The sequence below is a fragment of the Pezoporus wallicus genome, unplaced genomic scaffold, assembly GCF_028554395.1.
Source record: "Pezoporus wallicus isolate ANWC-B61680 ecotype Strahan unplaced genomic scaffold, APGP_CSIRO_Pwel_v1 scaffold_3294, whole genome shotgun sequence".
Lineage (NCBI taxonomy): Eukaryota > Metazoa > Chordata > Aves > Psittaciformes > Psittacidae > Pezoporus > Pezoporus wallicus.
This window is the reverse complement of record NW_026635478.1, coordinates 6,708,001-6,726,392: the sequence shown is the minus strand read 5'-3', so window position 1 is coordinate 6,726,392 and position 18,392 is coordinate 6,708,001. Positions and strand designations below refer to the sequence as shown.

Genomic DNA, 18,392 nt, shown 5'->3' with positions numbered 1-18,392 from the left:
CAATCCCAGGCACAGCTACAGGCTGGGCAGGGAAGAGATTCAGAGCAGCCCTGCGGAGAAGAACTTGGGGGTGCTGGTCGACGAGAAAATGAACATGAGCTGGCTTCAGTGTGCACCTGCAGCCCAGAAAGCCAACCGTATCTCGGGCTGCATCAAAAGGAGCGTGACCAGCAGGTCGAAGGAGGTGATCCTGCCCCTCTACTCTGCTCTTGTGAGACCTCACCTGGAGTATTGTGTGCAGTTCTGGTGTCCTCAACATAAAAAGGATATGGAGCTGTTGGAACAGGTCCAGAGGAGGGCCACGAGGATGATCAGGGGACTGGAGCACCTCCCGTATGAAGACAGGCTGAGAAAGTTGGGGCTGTTCAGCCTGGAGAAGAGAAGGCTGCATGGAGACCTCATAGCAACCTTCCAGTATCTGAAGAGGGGCCTATGGGGATGCTGGAGAGGGACTCTTCATTAGAGACTGTAGTGACAGGACAAGGGGTAATGGGTTAAAACAGGGGAAGTTTATGTTGGATATAAGAAGGAAATTCTTTCCTGTTAGGGTGGTGAGGCACTGGAATAGGTTACCCAGGGAGGTTGTGAATGCTCCATCCCTGGCAGTGTTCAAGACCAGGGTGGACAAGGCCTTGGGTGGCACGGTTTAGTGTAAGGTGTCCCTGCCCACGGCAGGGGGGTTGGAACTTGATGATCTTAAGGTCCTTCCAACCCTAATGATTCTATGTTTCTTTTTAGGGATAAATGATGACAGAGGACAAGACTAATAATCTAAATATGCATACCTTCTTTTAGTATTTTTAAGGCATGATCAAATCCTCCTGGGGCCTTTCACAGACTGTCTAACCATCCAGTAGAGCTAAAGGCAATTCCCGTGGTGCTCCACCCAACCCTTGCTCTTTCAGACATTTAAATGCATTCAGGTTTATTCACAAGAAAGCTTTTCTGAAGAACAAGTTTCATGTCTGAGCCCAGCAATTAAGATTACCAATAGTTTCAGACACACACAAACTTGCAAAATCCATTCGATGCCAGAAGCAGGTATGGTGTGTTGCACCCATCATGGCAGAAGAGTTCAGAACTTTAGAGAGAGAGCAGCCAATGTGCAAAGAGCCTGGAGGTAACACTGCCGTCAAGTTTAGAGAGACAGGAATCATCTGATTGTCTCATAACAATTAAAAAAGAACTTTAAATTAAACAGTTATGAAGGAGAACAACAACTCTGGGCCATGTATTATGCTTCACAGGTTTCAACTAAACCATAAAGAACAAGAAATTAAGACTCCTGAAAGGCCTAGTAATTTTGTTGCTGTATTTATATTATTATCATGATCAATTCCATTTTGATTTTCATTTTTTAATCCAGAGGTGAGTTACTTAATCCGTTATAAAACTGTAAACAGAGCTGAACTGTTTGAGGTTGACAGCCACATTAAAAGATAAAAGAATTAGTGGCATCCTATACTAACAGTTTTGTGAAAACCCAGCGTTACATATTAGCACCTGAAAATTCAATCAGAAAAGCTGTCAATTTGTTGTAGCTTTGAGACTCAAAAAAAACCCCCAAACTCACCCTAAAACAAATCTCAATTTAACGCACATATGCACTACTTCACTAAATTCACAGAGAACACAGTAACAACAGTGGTCAAAGGGATGTGTCTTGCTGGAGCAGAGACAAGTTTACATGAACTGTGTTTTGCAAACTGTCAGGAACCACCACGTGTAAACCCATTACTTTGACACCTCATCTTACCTTACGATTGCTCTCTCAAAATTTAGCTCTGTTAAAACCTCCACTGCAAACCTAATCATGTATTAAGGAAACTACCACTGCTTGTAACATGGTCTCAAGAGTACAAGTAGAAAGACAGGAATTAACACCAGAAGTTACAAGAGAAAGGTGTCTTTGTTTGTTTAAGACTTACTTTGAAGATGTCATCTTGTGCACGACACTTTTGGCAGTCACCAACAAAAACAAATCCTTGCCATTAACGGAAGTAACTTTAAAGACAAGCAACCTGAGATCACTACACCTTCTTCTAGATTTTAACCACCACCCACTGGAATAAAAACAGCTATAGAAAGGAACTATGATTAACTGATGGCCAATCTAGAAAAACACATCACTAGCTAATGGCTTCACCTATAAATCAAGTCAATGCATGTTTAAATAATTTCTAATACCCTCATGAAGGAACTCAAAAACCTGCTACCACCAAGATGCCCCCCTTTTTGCACTGCCTTTTCCCATCACCTTACTTTATTTCATGATGGATTTTTCCCTAGACTTCTGTATCAAAGCTAGGGTTGTATCCTGCCCATTTTCCCACTTGGTATTAAAACAATTTAAACAGCGTGAATGGATTAAAACCACTCTCCTATGCACACAGTCTCTTCTTGCTAGTAGCACAGTAGCATTTCCTTTGGCCTTGACTATGCCACTCACACCTACAAGGAACACTGCAGTAAATGTAATTTTCCAGACCTGTTCCTTTGACCAGATGCATCTTTATTTTCTTCTTAAGTCATAGGAGATGAGATCCTCGCCTATTTCATACTCCTTCTGAACACTGTCTCAAAACTACTATTTTGTCACAATGTCTACAAGGACTTTTGTACCAGTACCAAGCCTATTCTGTTGACCAGAATTGCCTAGGTGAAAACTACTCCTCTCTGCCTCTGGGACCACCAAGCACAGCAGAATCTCTGGTCTGCGACTGGCCTCCTGGGCTCTGTAATAAATACCTGTATTACTGCATGGAAGGGATACTCTAAAAAAAGCGTGCATTAAGTAAAAATAAGCTGCAACTTTGGTTTTAGGTGCCAAAGCAAACAAGATTAGTACTCCATAAAGAAAATAACCAAGTTATTTACCACTTTGGAGTTCTACCAAGTTATTTGATATAACCAAGCTAAAGCTGAGGATTTTAGTATATTTTCATTACAACTTGGTTTTGAGTAACTGGGTCTCAAGACAGCACTGTTCTTAGAAGAAAAAAAAGATGCAATCTCCAATACCTTTTCTCTACTTCTGGAGTAACAGTTGTTGATCATTCCATTTCACAACAGTGACCTTAACAAAAAATACTGAAGAAACAAGTATTTTGATAACAATTTCTCTGTGCTTAAGTGTTTCATAACAAATTTTGTGCTTGCAGAGATGCCACGTCATTCCGGACAGATTGTATTTCAAAATGGAAACCTATCAGGAAGGAATGTAGAGAATCATGCTTCCCAAATGAAGGGAAGACAGCTGACGGAAAAGCAGAGAACACACTCTGCTAACGGTCCAGCCTTCCTTACTCTTTTAGTTGGTAAAATAGCACTGGCATTACTTTTGAAGTCAACTGAAGCACGCTGTATATAAGGAACCGTAAGTTGCCATGAAGACTGATACAGAAAGTCTTTTCCTAGGGGAAAATAAAAACACACCAAACAAGCCCCAAAAGAGTCTGCATGGGGCTGTTGGAAGGAAGAAAGGAACAACAGAAAGGAGGAAGAAATTACTACAAATCGGCATCTTTTAATACAGGAAAACATCAGAGCTGTCGCAATTCCTACAAACTAAACAAAGAATCATACAGTTACTGTGGAAAAGGGGGAAGAGTCAAGTCAATTCTGTTTAGAGAAGGAAGGGAATACTATGTCAAAATCAAGAGGAATTTAATTTGATGAAGGAGAATCTACATTTCAATTTAGCCTTTGAACCACAGCAGGACATGCCAAGGGACATTTTTCATTCCATGTTTGTTCTTTACCTGGCAACAAAAATCTAAGCTTTTCCCCTGCTCTTCACTTAAGAGTGATCTTAGTACTATGTCAGAAAGCCAGTTTTACTGTTTGCATTAGTTCACGGCTAAATGATGGTGGCCACAATACAACAGAGCTCACCACACTCATGGAAGGAATCCTACCAAAACTAGCACCACACCGTTACACTTCAGAAACGGCCATTAAGACACCGGTGGTCCAAAAGATCCTCAATTCAAGAAGAGAGAGGAAATGAAAAGCTGCATGTTTAGCTCCCAGCTGAGTCTGAAAGTTGCGGAAGGTATACATACCACTTCACAAGGAAAGGGAACAGGAAGCCAGGGAAGAAAAGAGTCATTATGTTCAAATGGTAACATTTTCGTGGGGTTGCAAAGGCCAAATGAGCATACCTCTGAAAAATGTGAATCCAAGCCTGGGTAAAGAAACAGAAAGCAGAATAAGTGACAGCAGATCGGGGGAAAAAAGAACAACAAGAACTTCAGAAGAGCAGAGTTATCAAATCGGAGAATGTATCAAAATAAAGAGAAAAATCCTAAGAGCTGGTGCACAGAAATGGAAGAGTGCAATTAAATTTGATACCAGCCACTAGATAATAACAGCTGAGAAAGCAAGAATAGATTTCTTTGGAAAAGCCTCTCCCACACAGGATGCTGTCAAAAGATAAGTTCAAGATTAACTACTACTACTTCTACTGACTGACATGGTTACTAAAAGTTTTTTCTTCTCTTCTTTTGCTAACAGTAAGCCATCGTGTCCTCAAGATTTATGAAGAAATTGAAGAATGTAAGGGCTGAGCAGAAAACAGAAATATATAATGCTCATTAAAGCAAGCTACTCCAGCACAGGTAGAAAGTGTTTGTGAAACATGCCATAGGTGACAGGAAAAAAGACAAAGAAAGAAAAATAAATAAAAGTCAGTGAACTTCAGTACTAGAAGAAGTTTTTTAACATTAGCCACACAGAACCTCTTGCAGACCTGATGCTAGGCAAAAAAAGGAGCATAAGATAAGAAACAAGGAAAGAGAACCACTCTTCTCCATCAGACCCAAACTCACCATTAAATGTAAATGCCCATGCGTCTTGGAGCATATCAGCTTAACAGTTTAAAGGAAGTTTATGTAGACTCACTAGAAAGGTCATTTTGTAGTCTATAACAAAAAATTCCAAGGAATATAAATTTCATAATAAACCTATTTACAACTATATGCACACATCCATTCCCCACCACTGAGGAGGCGACGAAAAAACCTCAGAGGAGTAGCAGAGGAGTTAAAAAAGACAAACTGATGCCTGACAGAAACAATATTGGATTAAGTCACTGGAAATTAACCACTTTTTAGGTTAATTCTTTAGCTTTGCACCTGGCTGAATGAGAGAGCTGTGTCGACAGACAAGCTACTTCAGTTGCTGTGCAAGTCAGCAAAACTCAGGTCTGCATGGAAAAAAAGTCTCTTCCCTGGATGACAAAAGCTCTCAGCTGACAAAGTCCCATCAGTAACAAGGCTAGCACTAACATGCTGTGGGGACAGCAGTTCCATCAGTAGGATGCTCTGGATTCCCACCTGCCCTATAAATGATCTCCTGCAACACCATCTCTTCCAGCGTGGATGCCACTGCATTTCATCAATGCAGACAGCCATACAGTGACAGGAGCTCTGCAGAGCTCCAGCTGAACCAGCAGAAGTCTTTTAAACTAGGCAGGACCCCAAGAAGATGATCCTTCCATCAGCATACTATTACTCACAGTAAATGTAAAGAACATTTAAAAAACCCAAATGATATTGAAATCAAAAGTATGCAAAAAATACAGTCTTCTAATTAAAAAGAAGTTAGAAATACTGCCTAAAGAGGAATGGGAGTACTAAACTGAGTTTCAGCTTTAATTGACACCTCCCCCAAAGCAGTGGGCAGAGATGACAAGCAATGAAAAAGTGAGCAAAAGAAGAGCTCTGTACAACAACTCTGAAGACACCGGTACAATCTAAATTAATACAAGGACAAGGGGGAAGGCAGAAAAGAGATTTTTATATCATACTTATTTGGTAAAATGAAAACAAATTATTCCAAGTTTTAAGAAGAAAGGGATGAGGTTGTCATTTCAATTTCCTTGAAAGACCAACTAATGATCACAACTATAAATCACAACCATATTCAAACCAGATACACTATAAGCTATGGATTGGACAAAAGTTTTCTACCTACTTGAGATAGCTATAACCACTAAAACCATGTACTAAGTGTTCTGTGAAGACCATGTATCCAGATCTTCCCAATTCATTATACCTAGATGTAGCTTAATCTGCAAGGTTGTTTTGCTTTGCTAGCTAATTAATTGCTTTTCTTACCATAGGAAACATAAATAAATCACTTTGAATGAAAGCTTTATAAGATAATAATCTGCTCTGGACAGAGTATGATGCATTTATACATATGGGCATGTTCATGTATGTATAGATACACAGTTTGTATGTGGATGTATTCATAGAAAAACAAGCACACGTATATGTCCTGCTCTAAAAAAAAAAAAAAAAAGAACCCTGACAGAACTCAAGTTCTGAACTTGTCAGGTGGCAGACAAATAAAAGTTTCCAATGAAGCACAAAACAAAGCTCTTGGAGCTCCTGGAAGTCAAGCCAAGTCACCTTGAATGCAGAGTGCCAAACAAACAGCAATCAGTATTTTATCCTGGATTGACAGTTCCAGCTTTAGCTTCTAGCGTGTAGATCCATGTTATGAACATACCTCTTGCTGTCTCTTCAGAAGACAAGCTTGGAAAAGAATTCTTCCGAGTTTCAATTACTTTCAGGTTGCCAAGGACTGCAACAGGCTTACCTGCACTGCAGGACATGGGTAACTTCAACACAAGACTTGGCTTGTTGGCCAAGCACAGGAAACCCCCAAACAAGAGCAAAAGGAAGTTCTCTGGAACAAGAGGAAATTCTTTTGCTGCAGCACGCCTGGCTACTAAACCACAAAACCCATTCCTACCCCCTCAACAGCCAGTCACACGAACAGGGGGCAGAGCCCATCATGCCTCTGGCTGCTCCAAGAACTGCTGTTTCAGAACCTCACACACATATACGCATCAAACCAATAGGGCAGACTGAGGGGCTACACTCCATGGCAGCTTAAAACACGCTAACTCATGGCTACCAGAAAGCAATCGTGTCCCTTATGCCAGCTCATACGTTAATTCAGTGAGCTGATTCAAAGAGCTAAACCAGTCATAAACTAACTACAAAAGCAGAATAAACAAACACACAAACAAACCACATCCAAACAATTCTCAGCCATTTCTAGTTCCCTGATCTGGCTCACTGTGGGATCCTCGGAGCCATTAAAAGAGTGAGTTTGCAATGACAGTGGCTGGGAAGACAAGAATCACAGTAACTGTGAGCATTTTGTGTTACCTGCCATAGAAACGTACACTGTGTTGTACTAACCTGGATACTAACTGAGACAGATCCATCAGTTTCAGTGGATCCATGCTAATGATCTCCCATTTCACTTTTACTGCTACTGAACCTATTTCTTTTGGACAACAAGCGTAATAGCAAGTTGGGAGGAACACAGAAGAAAGGAGAGGATAGTCTACAGAGTATTCTACTTTTAAGGTTTGTCTATATGACAAAAAAGCAAGTAATTTAAGGTCTGGAATGGAGTGAACAACCACCTTGATCCTATGGAGCAAACAGCATGATGAATTTCTGGTCTGCTTCAAACAAAGCACGAACAGGTTAGCTCAAACAGCAGAATAATCTACTTGTGAGTTCATTCTCTGTCTTGGCCTCAAGTCAAGAACAGTCATAAAAGCTACCCTAAGAGCAGAGCCAGGGCAGCAGCCAGAGGTAGAGGGACTGTGTCAAGCAGCTGGACTCAGTAACCTTTTCTATGAGCACAGCTGGAAAAAAACACTTTGTCAATAGCCTTTAGACTACTGTTCTTCTGCTTTGTGTATTCAGGTTAAAGCTTCTTATGGCACTGATTAGTTGTACTTACAAAGCCCTCACACCGACAGCACCATATAATGTAACACAAAAATGTTAGAAGAGAAACAGCAGGGGAAGTTGGCACATCTGTACCTGCAATGAAGTTAGAGAACATGAGGCTCTCGAACTGACGTATTCTAGAAGCAAACACAAAATTTGCCAAGTTTGGGTTTGTTTTTTTTTAAGATAAAAGGTTCTCTTCCATTTAGAATAACTACAAACATGCCAGATTTTAAAAAAGCCAAAAATAAATTAGTAACAGCATGAAGAAAAATAGCAACTCACAACAGAAGTGTTTAGACAGATTATTTTCCTTGCTCCCTCCCACCTTCTCAGTTGCATTGAAAGATATATCAATGTGGACTCAGAAGTATGCCATTTGAAGCTTAACTGTCTGACCCTTATAGATGTCCAACATGAAGACATGGTCTATAGTGCAAGGTTTTGAAATCAACTCATTCTTAAATATTTACAAATGTCTAGCGATAAAGACCAAATACACAAACCCACGCAATATTATTCTCTCAACAGCTGCCACATATTCCAATCCATCATTTCTAGGTTTTAAGATCGAGTTTAAGACTCTAGTTTTTAAGATCTTCAGTTACACCAATTATAAACCAAAATACAGACTCAGAAGGACAAAACACTTAACTCATTAGTGTTTAACAATCTTCAGAAGATATTTTCTACATGCAGTATTTCCAGTGAACTCACTAGAAGCTACACCTTTCCCTGTACTTCCTGTAACTTGTCATTTGACTTCATTTAGACAGCCTGTCGAAAGGCTTTTCCTCAAACACATAGAAAAAACCTCTTTTGCTATCTACTACCTACAAAGTTTGTATTACTAGGAAAAGTGGAATGATCCTGCCCTCTTGTCACTTTAGATCTGTTTTCTGTGGTTTAAAAAGCTCGTTTTTATGTGCAACTAATGGAGAACTTCTTTCTTCCTTTCAAAAAATACTTCCCACTCCTGTTTACTCTATTCTCTTATTCTTCCCTCCTTTATTTAGCCCATATGGGTATATTTTTCCAACATCTGATCAATACCTCTCCTTTTCTATTATTCCCCATTCTCTCTCTCTCTCCAGCTCTGTTCCTTACACACATCTCCCTTTACTAGTATTTTCACAATGACAGTTGCCCCTAATACCACACAGCATTTGAAACTGGAGATACCATTTGAAACTTCAGCTCCAGAAAGTGATAAGCCTGAATATTTTTCCATTGTAGCACAATGTAACCCCGTTTTGAGTAAAAGCACAAGGATCACAGCTCTGTCCATGAACATCAAAAGCACAGCACTGCATTTCAAGTTAACCATTTAAACCCAAATCAGAACATATTCTGCAGAAATCTGAATTTAGGGAAGCCCATTTTACTGCCAGTGGAGAAGCTAAAAGACATGATTATATACTGGTGTTTAATTACTTCACCTTCATCATGTCCCAAAGCGACTGATCAACTTGATGCCCATCCCACTCCACCTGTCCAACAAAGTAATGCTATTTTCTACCAATAGGTAGACTTCTCCAGCTATGTTTTGATGTATAACAATTGACTGTTAAAGGGAGGGACCTTTCAAGGAGGAAGTCACACTTGTAGATTCATTTTGCCAACATAAACAGAAAAAAACAGGTGATTATAGCTAAATAAGAATCATGTTTGACTGTACTGAAAAGCAGTAACACCAGTTGGGCCAAATATTAAGCACTTAGTAGAAATGCCATACTTTTGTGGCTATAGCAAGAAGAATTCTGTAAGCATACTCTGTTATTTAGTTAAGCAAAGATATTTTAAAGTATGCTACCACTGGATATCTACTCCAGTATCAGTCAGGTTCCAGGTCAGGGAAAGCACAATATTAAGTGATTTTCTTTTTTTTTTCTTAGGATCTTTAACATCTGTCATATGCTTAAAGTTTTCCTTTTGTCTTTTTTTAAGTCAAAATTGAACTTAAGACCATGCACATCAATACCGAGGTAGGACTATTTGCTGAGCATGTATATACCAAAAACCCTAAATGCTCAACACCCCTCCCAAGACAATCTGCAAGATAAATTCTTGGCTTCAAAATGTTCAAAGATCTAAATAATCAACACTGTCTTATTTTCATTTTCAATTATACACCAAGCCATGAAAAACATTTTTCTGCCAATGTAGATGGACTCATGCTTCAAGGAAAAGGGGAAAGGAAAGAAAAAAGAGGAAAAACCACCATCGAAGGACTTGGCAGCCTTTAAAAATTCCCAAAACAAACACAGCTTCTCTCTAAGCTAGCATTTGCTAACAGGGTCACTGTATTCAACATTTTTTGTGTGCCTGCCACTAAGCAGCACTTACGAAGAGATAGTCCCAAAGCTTCCTGAAAGGCCAAGACCTGAACCTTTAACCTGAATCAGTCCCTCCTTCCCCACCCACCCATCTCCCCTATTGCATTACCTCCTTATTGTTGGCTGAAACAGTAGACAAAGTCAATGACTAAGAAGAACATTCTGCCTATTTTTATGCAAAATCTTGAAAATCCTCACCACAGCTCAATTAGAAAGATTAGATGATCATTGGCTGAACCCCCTCAAAATCCTGTAACTTAAAGAAAAAGACCTAGTGTTAAACAGCAGCTGTATTTTCACTTAGCTATGCAGACATTTCATAGCCACTTTACCATACTGGCATACGTCTAGGCATTTGAATAAAAATAGCTAATGTGCTTGCTTGTTACGCCATTAAATAAAGTGCACAAAGGAATTGCCAGTACTGTTTTTGCCCATGAAAGGCAATGGTCATTAATAGCTTGTAGTTGCAGAAGGCTGTCGGAGGAACAGCATGCCTGAGCTTCCTCCACAGCTTTCTACAGGTTTAACCACACATGAGGCAGAAGGGAAAAGACACTACACATTTCCTCGTTCCAGAACAGGTCACACCTGCAGGAGAGGTGGCAAGTCATGCAAGCCTCAGTTGGAGGAAAAGATTGGAGCCTTGTAAATTTAAGAGGGCAGAAAGATCATAGAATGGTTTGGGTTGGAAGGGACCTTAAAGATCATCCAGTTATAAACCTCCTGCCATGGGCAGGGAAGATGTGGCTCTCTTCACGGAAAGAGTATCTTGGGAAACTGCAATGACAGTACTAGTATTCTGATACTTTCTTTTGCTGTTCTGACTAGTATCTTGGAGATTTGGACTTGTATTACTATTCTTTTTTCATACATTTTATGCTTGAAGGAGTTAACTTTCTTTCAGTAATATTTTGAGATTAAATAGGTGACAAACAGGCTACTCATACAATCGTGCCTGGGCTGGATAAATAGATTTTTTCAGGCATCTTCAAACAGGTCCACTTGGAAGTCACAGCAGACAGGTGAAGTGAGCCACACTGAGGAAACAGGCTTTGTCAGCTGGATGGTATCCAAACATGGATCACCTAGCAATCAGAATGAATGACTGAGAAGCTGACAGCATGCGCACAACCTCTCAGCCATGAGAAGTTGGGTATTTTCAACAGCTGGACAAGAGACCTCACTCCACTGACCAGGAAAAACAGATCATATACATATTCAGATGGTAAGTTACACGCAAGAAAAAGCAAACCAAAATGAGAAAGGGAGACAATAACAGGAAACAAACAAGGAAGCAAAGGAAAGTACAAGCAGCTTTATTATTTTGCCTAAATATGCCCTAAATAAATCTACTGCTAGCTAGGAGAACATGATGTTTACCGGCTCTCATCATTACGACAGTGCCTGTTTGCCTTCAGCTGCCATGTCTTCCCAAGATCATAGAATTGTAGAATAGTTTGGGCTAGAAAGGACCTCTGAAGGTCATTTGGTAAAACATCCCTCCAATGAGCTAGATCAGGACTATGAACCTATAGACCAGCCAGTGTGGATTACGTCTCTTCAGTAAGGCCTCAGAGCACTCACTGTAAAGCTTAAGAGCTTTTGGGAATTTGAAATAACAAACGGGAAGAGAGATTTTCACAGCCTATCCTCAATTTGGAGTACACCTGCCTTGCACACAGGGTCCTGGGGCAGGCAGAGGGAGCCCTACTAAAGTGGTGACACAAACTGCCTCCTGCTAATCTGGATTCAATCTGGTCTATTCTTTCAGATTTACCTGGACCTAACAACAAGTCAACCCAACACACTAAGACTACTGCTGTACCTTTTTTTTCTGGAATATTCTTTGTCCTTGTGTAAGAACTGGCAAAGCTTTATGCATCTTTGTTGAAACCAAGTTAAAGTTTATTCTGTTTGCTGCCCAAGTGTTCCTATTAAGAGGCCTCCACCTAAATTCTTTTATTTTAGAAAGGCACCTCTGCGTATGACAGAGTTAGAAGACAGACATATAATACAAGGTTTCCTCCCATCCAGTTCTCTTCCCTCACAGTTTTCTAGAGTTCAAACAGACTCCATGTGAGGGACAGCAGAGCTGGAAAGTAAGAGAAAATGCTGCGAAGGTATGCAATCCCAACACGTAAGCAGGTTCCCACCTGTAACAAAATACTTGTGGGAACTGTATAGATGATATGCGCTGTACTTATTCCAGATAGCATTAATACAATGAGTTGAAAGTAATCTCATGCCTGTTCTTTAGGCAAACATTCTTGGTTCTTACAACCCACCTTTGAAATTAAGGCTTGTTTCAGCAGCAGGACAGCATGCTGACAGAAGCCCTTTAAAAGAGCATGTATTTGGAAGTTGGTGTTTGGAAGACTGATAGCTTCCATGCTGAAGGGACTGTATAAACTTAACGAAATATGCACTGTCAAGAAAGTTACACCCCTGCAAGCGCCATCTTGCAGGTAGAAACCAAAGTCCTGACACTGGAGTTGAGAGTTCAAAGTCTGGGGTGAATGATTCTTATGCCTGGCAAGTGAGAAGCAAGAACAGCACTCAGGCTATTAGAAGTGTGGTGTGTATATCCCTGACATTACAAATTATGCAGCCTTTAAGCTTTACTAGAGGTGCAGTAGGAGCAAAAGAGTACCGAATCAATTTTATTCGTAATAGTGTGGGGGAAGGGAGAGCTGCTTTCCTATTTTGAGAGCAACATCTATGCTACACATGCAGAGCCAAAGCCTTCTAATCCAGCAGGCTGAATACATACTAGTTATTCAAACTCAAGAACGTGTGCATAAAAGGAATTTCATACAATTAGTCTCTGTTGTCCTCCTCGTTTTATACTCTCTGTAAAGTTCTCATTCCAATGCTTCTACATTATGCACTCAGACCCATCTTTTTGCCTCCCACAATGCCTTCAGTAATGTAGAAAACATTAGACAAGCAGGCAAGGATGTCTAAAAAGATAGCATTTGTACAAGCCATTAATCTACCATTTAGTCAATAAACACACAGAATTTGTAGATTATTATAGTAAAGCAAAATCAAGTGTAGCATAATGAAAATGGGCAACGCTGTTTCAGTCTTGATATTAGAAACTGTGTGTCAGAGTTTTCTGCCAAACTAATGCAATGGAACACAGTTATGATTTTATGAAGAAAAATATTTTAGCAGACTATCACCCTGAATAGCATGTAAAAAGGTCTTAGGAGGAAAATAATTACATCTACCCTCAACTAATATAAGCCTCTGCACACATCCATTTCTGCATCTTTATTTGTTAAACACCTGACAGAAGTCTGACACCAAACTAGACTGCAGATTCACCTGAGGAGGTCTGTCCAAGGAGCTGATCCTAGTTCATGAGAAACAGGATAAAAACTTGGAACTAATTTTGCTATGTGTAGCAAGAATACACTAAAGAGAAGCTGTACAAGTTACTAGTGACATATGGCTCGTATTGCGACCAAGAAAAAGCAGAGATAACTGACTTCCTCTCAAAGAAGAACCTTGTTTCAGCAGTTCCTTTCATATATTCACACAGCACAAATGTTACAGCTTCAGAAAGTGCAAGTACAGAAAAACAGCAGCATAGGAGCTTGGGAAGGCCTGTGGCAGAAGAGATCACTGCATCCCCACAGCCCCAGGAAACCTCCAGTCACTGAGGCAATACTCTCCTACCCTGCCCAATTATTAATTTTGGGGTCTTCTTCAGCTGCCAGAGCATCTCGTAGGGACACAACATGGCAAGCTGCCAGCCTTCCCAGAGCCAGCTCTGACGAGGTCAGTCTTGGCTCAGCAGCAGACCACATAGCGCAGCAAAAGGAAACACAAGGCCTTGAACTCATGCCCATCTTCCCTCTCGCCCTCCATACATACACCCTACACACCGATTTTCTTTGATCGCTGAGAAATAGTAATTCGCTGGTGGCCAACATCATCTCCACTGGAGACTGTGACAGCTGCCAACAGGCCCTATCCATAAGCAAACAGAGAACTGCTCAGATTAAAACTATGGAAACCCAGAAGTTAAGATGCCAAATTTTACCATTAAATGTGTATTTTTGGCTTCCTTCAGGTGTTATGGGAAGTTACACAATAACTATAATGGAGATTTCCTATTTGGAGCTGTTAAGCTAATACCAATCTAAAGATCAGGTCTGGCAAAGCAGAGAAGTGGCAATATGAACTTCCCTGTTGCCATAGCTGTATGTAGCAACACCGCAGTAGTACAGGGCATCTCAGCCTCTAGCCACAGGCTCTACGGCAGAGCCAGTTTCATCTCAATTAGCTTTGGTATCAGGGTGGTACTACTATTAAACTAGTGATAAAGAAAATACCGAGGACAGGGTCTCCCAAATAATGACGAGGAAGTAGCCTGAAGTTACAGTGCTCACCTTCACGCAAATGACTCTTGGTCTTCAGTTAATTAATGACTTTAGTCCAGACAGCCTGATACACATCACCTGGCTATCCATCACCTATGGCTTTTGATTCATGCAGAAAGCAGAGGCCACGTATGCAATCAACAGCCCTAAAGAATGACCCTTTGTTTATGAAGGGGGACACCAAATAAGTCAGAGAAACCTTATCAATACTAATATGATGAATAGTTACTGACATTTGAAATATTCTACAGAAACCTTCCATATCATTACACAAAATCTGGAAGCAATCCTTAAGGAACTGTAGGCAAAGTGAACACACCATTCAACGCATCAAGGACACAGCTACATCTCTATCACCCAGAAAGACAGCTTCTTGACAATTCTTCTTAAATAATCATGGATGTACCGCTACACAACCATGCATAAAATATTACAAAACTGCAAGAAATGTTTAATCACTTGATCAACATAACAACACATCAGTAGGGACACAGTCACAGGATTCACAGGCCAAACCCATGTTTCTTCCTAGAAGTGAAACAAAAAGAAAGGGATGTGCCAATCCTTCCACACCTCATCCTTCAACAGTAACTACTCCAAGCCATATGGCTGTTAAGGATTTTCAGCACTTGAAGAATATCTATGATGCTTTCCTGACTGCTCTTACAGGAAAGGAAAATTCAACAGACGTACTATAAAGTGAAAACTATCACCCTGCCTACTTTTTCCTGAGTGAAAAAATGCTGTGTTTACTATATTTCTTAGAAAATCTCCATTTTGAAAACAGTGAATATTCCCGAACAGGTCTGGGATTAAGGCATCAAACTTTGAGAAGACAGGTGACTGAATAAGGCTCTTAACCCCACATGTAGCTCTTAATGCACAATGCCTTGGAGCAGACCTCACTTGAAGACCAATGCTAACCTGTCTATTTGGCATTTCTTACAGGGGTCTAGAAGAGAGCCTGAATTTGCCCTTTGAGGGCTTCTTAAGGCCTACAAGAATCTTACCTTAAAGGCACAAGAGTGGCTGACCTGTCCCATCATCCAGTCTCCAGTAACTCCATATGACTTCACTCACCCTGTCTCCAGCTGCTGGCTGTGAAAGCAAAGGAAGCACTGGGCTCCCAGGGTAGTCATTTTGCCAAGGAAGGTGCACATGGCAGATACAACCAGAACTCCTCCCACGGACTGAGGGCTGGCACGACCCCAGAGGAGCTGAGGCTGGCTTGGGAGATGGAGTTCCTAGCAAAATCCATTTAACACATTCCTGCACAGCTTCTGTCGATACCGTTCCTACGGACAGTTGAAGCTATTCTAGTTAAAAAGGAAACAGCCTTGCCAGGCTAGTTGCCTTCACTGAAATAAGAGCATGCGTTTTACAGAAACAAAGATGAATTGAGCTCACTTTCTTCTACAGCAGTATTCTGGTGTGATTTTGTTCCCTTGTATCTGCTTAGATAGCTAACCAGACCAGAGCTACTGGAACAGGAATGTATTTATGTATCTTTATCCAACATGCTGAGGTTTTTAATGCTTGGTTGGGCTTTCTGGACCTTTGCACATGTATTAAACCATACAAGCATTTTACAGCTAGCACCTCCAATTAGCACAGGAACTGACACCTTCTCTGCTGCTTTTCCTTATGTGTTCATTTAATAAAAAACTTTGAAATTGTGCATTAAGGTATACTGAAGCACTGTTGTATTAAACAAGCATAATGACCAGAATTTATCATACTTCAGGCATTTTTATAGATTCCTTCCTAAAAAATATTAATAAGCATACTCAGTAAATGCAGGATTTACCTTTGAGCATCAGTATTCTTTGTATCTTTTGTCATTAGAAATTAAAGCTAAAAATACATGTACACTCCCCCTGTTGCATACTTGCTCCACATTCAAATAGAAACCCCCAGACAACCAACATAAACAACTGTGATGAATGCTTCAATCTCCAACAGGCAGTGGGATGAACACCATAAAAAGAAATTAAGACTTACTATTTTTCCACCTCCTCTCAAAACACAAAAGTCTAAACCAACTCCTGTTTGGTCAGTTGTGACTTCGTAAACGCTGTATCTACCAAACCACATGCTGCCAGGAATAGCATAAATCTCAAAGCAAGGATTACAAAATCATTTGGGGGTTTTGGGGTTTTCTCTTTTAAGAACCCCAACACACATCCTTACAAGGAGAAACAGTTCAATCTGCTTTTAGCTTTCAAAACTAACACAGATCTATTTATTCTGCTGGGTATACACCGAATGTTTGAACAAAAAAAGTTAGTCAGAGGTCAGACAATACAGGTCCCTATGACTACACCCTTCACTTGAAGGAAAACCAGAATATCGATTTTCTGTTTCAACCAGCTGAAATGACAATAAGAGAAAGCAAATTCTCCTGGCTTTTGTGTTCTAAAAGAACACCTTCCCAACTGACATCTAATCAAATTGGTTTTGGCCACTGAAAAATCCTACCATTGGTCAGGCTTTGCAATAGGCACATCCCATACACCTTGTTCAGGATGCACGGATGCACACTCAGCTCCTCATCCCTGCAGCTTCTATAGGGGGAAAAAAAAATGAAGTCAGGAGCGGGTTATCTGTCAGGCCGCGTCCTGGCACCAGCCACCGAGTTCTGAGTTTACGTGAGCGCAGCACCAGGTTAACAATTTGCAATTTGCTTCACTCCTGGACTCCCCGGCAGCCCTCCATTTTGTCAACTGCCTCAATTTAAACGTTTTCCAAGTTGAACGGCACAACTTCCAACATTTCTTGGGGAGCCCTTCGGGGCTTTAAAGCATCCTCGCGCATTTTAAGCAGTGGAAAGCCTATTCGGAGCCAGCGCTGTTTACTAAGTTTAGAAAGGCAGGCGCGCACCCACGGCTTATCAGGAGCCTCCCCAAACATCCCCCGCAGCCGGTTTCGGGGCGCGCTGGAGAGAGCTGCTGCTCATCCCTTCCCGTGGCGAGCTGCCTCCCTTCCACCCACAAAACGCCCCCAGCTTTCTCCCCCTTTCCCCTGCCTCTACGAGGAGAGGCAGGTGGCTATCGGGAGGTGACGAGGGAACGGACGAGGAGGCAGGAGCCCCCGCGGACAGCAGCAGGGTGCCGGCCGCCCCGCAGCAGGTAGGGGGAGCGTGGAGCGGGCGGCCAGCCGGTGCCGGCACCGTCCCCGTCCCGTACCCCACTCCCTGTCACCCCGGTGCCTTACCACCTGTGGAGGCGGCAGGAGCCCGCCCGGGCCGGGGCAGCGACCTGTCTGGTGCGGGCGCTCTCCTCCGGAGGTGAGGGGCTGGCAGGGAAGGGCATGCGGGAGGAGGGAGGGAGGGACACATGGAGGGAGGGCTGGCTCTTGCCGACCGCCTCTCCCTCACCTCCCACCTCCCTCCTCCTCCTCTCCGCCCGGTCCGGCCCGGCTCGGCTCGCACCACCCCCCGCGCCCCTCGCCCCCCTCCCGGGCTGCCTTCCACGGAGCGGCCCGGGGCGAGGGGTCCTTGCGCTCTTCCCGGCACTTACTGTTTCACCCCCTGTCTGCCTGTCCATCCCCTCGGCGGGGATAAAAGTTGTTGCCACCAGCCTCGCCGCTGCCGCCTGAAACAACTTTGTCTCCTTCCAGCCGCTGGGGAAGCTCCTTTTTCCTTCTTTTTCAATTACAATAATAATAATAAAAAAGAACAGTAATTAAAAAAAAATAAAAAGAACACCAAAACTATATTCGTCTCTTTTTTTAAAGAGGGGGAAGCGTGAAGGTGGGAGGGGAGAGCAGAAGAAAAAGGAAACATTTGGAGCTTTTTCCCCCCCCTCTCCTTCTTCTTTCCCCCTCCCCCCCAAGATGGCTTGAGAAGATTAAAAGGGGACAGTGATGGGACACACACACACACACACACACACTGAAAA

At 41.8% G+C, this 18,392-nt stretch overlaps 1 protein-coding gene across 10 annotated transcripts in view; it reads right to left on the bottom strand.

Moving 5' to 3' along the window:
- The window catches only part of DUSP16 (dual specificity phosphatase 16), a 65,256-nt gene extending 47,124 nt beyond the window's left edge, over positions 1 to 18,132 (bottom strand). For 2 of the 10 annotated variants that reach the window (XM_057426443.1, XM_057426479.1), the window contains exons 1-3: positions 17,707 to 17,819; positions 4,065 to 4,186; positions 3,022 to 3,076 (exon numbers count right to left, since the gene is read on the bottom strand). The gene's annotated coding sequence lies outside the window, so the exon portion shown is untranslated. Of the gene's footprint in view, positions 1 to 3,021; positions 3,077 to 4,064; positions 4,187 to 17,706; positions 17,846 to 18,011 lie in introns of those variants that run through there. The other 8 variants (XM_057426454.1, XM_057426497.1, XM_057426469.1 and 5 more) reach the window with 8 other exon arrangements.
- Between the last annotated feature and the right edge of the window lie 260 nt (positions 18,133 to 18,392).